Source organism: Triticum dicoccoides, chromosome 6B (genome assembly GCF_002162155.2).
Source record: "Triticum dicoccoides isolate Atlit2015 ecotype Zavitan chromosome 6B, WEW_v2.0, whole genome shotgun sequence".
NCBI classification, from domain to species: domain Eukaryota; kingdom Viridiplantae; phylum Streptophyta; class Magnoliopsida; order Poales; family Poaceae; genus Triticum; species Triticum dicoccoides.
Window position 1 is genome coordinate 654,840,359 of NC_041391.1, and position 1,507 is coordinate 654,841,865.

The window sequence follows — 1,507 nt, forward strand, 5'->3', positions numbered from 1 at the left end:
CCCACTGCTGCTGCAGGCGGCGACGACCTCCGCCACGCCGGTTGCGTCGGCCCCCTTCCCCGTGCCGGTGCTGCGGGGGAGGCGCTGGTGGCGACAATGGGTAAGGGCATCTCCAGCCGTTGAGCCCCCCGAGAGGCATTTTTTCTGCCTCCTGGGGGGCTGCCGGTGAATTTTTTTGCCTGGGGGTAAATATTTATCCACTCGTTGCCCGCACCCAGCCACCATCACCACGCGAACCGCCCTGGCTAGCGGATCGCCTGCTCGGTGGCGATGAAGCACGGCCACGGCGCGTGCGCGGCGCTGCTGAACCCGTCAGCGGCGGAGCACATGGTGTGGCCATCGCCGCTCAAGTTCATCGGCGAGCTGCGGGCGGACGCGAGGGCATTCCTGGAGGTGGCAAGAGGCAGCCCTTGCCGAGGCCAACAGGGAGCGGGAGAAGAAGATCCTGGGCAGCAAGTACTCGAACTCCTCGCCGATACAAGGTCAGAGGCGTGCAGCTCGCGCTCTGCTGCCACAGCAAGCCCAACCCGATACAAGAAGCCACGCTCGAGCAGCAGCAAGGTGAGCCGGCCACGCCCGCGGGATCCGGCCGGAGAGGCGAGCTCGGGTGGCAAGGAGGAAGGCGGCGGGGCTGCGGGTGGACGGTACGCCGCCGCCCAGGAAGTAGAGGAGCGGCACCAGGATCTTGGCGGCGTCCGGGGCGTTCTCGACGGCACGACCGTCGTCTACTTCAGCTACATCAGCGACGACTCCGTGTCCACCATGGCCGAGAAGATCCGGGACCCTGCCCGCGCGCTACCCGTCAGTATCGCCGGCTCCGTGCTCAATGTCTCCACTGCTCGTAGGTGGTGAAGGCGTGCACCGCCGCCGTCACATGCTCGCGCTCCAGGGCACTGGCCTCGGCTACTCGTGGGAGGTGGGAGGCGCTCGTGAGGACGGCGCAAGAGGGAGCGGGTCCGGCGCAGCTCGACGTCGTCGGCGAGGCGTTCTGTGCGGGCAGGAGTTGGTGGGGGAGAGAAAGAGAAAAGAGATCACGTGGGTGGGCCTGAAGGAAAAGTGAGGAGAGAGAGGGAGTGGGAGGCTGACAATGGGCCCAAAGCAACTAAAGTAGTCTCTCTCCTCCCCCAGCTGCCCCTCGGGATCCTGGGAATGGGATGAGAGCGCCGGCCATAGTTTTGGCCAAATCCAGCGATATTTGTGTTCCTGGGGGCGCGAGTGGGAACTTTTTTGGCCGCCGGCGCTGGAAAAGTGCTCTTGAGGGCCTTCCTGGGGGGACGGGTGGAGATGCCCTAACACCCGGCGGGTGCGGGAGGACGCGACTGGATCGGCGCGGCCGGTAGAGCGGTTCCACCACAGATGGTGAAGTAGCCCGGAAAGTCCATGGAAGGCGTCAGAAGCGGCGGGAAGAGGAAGGGGGCGGCGGCGGCGGCGACGTGAGCGGGAAGGCGCGGCGCGGCGGCAGCGGTGAGGGGGAGCGGCGACAGCGGCGACGCACGCAGGCAGGCGC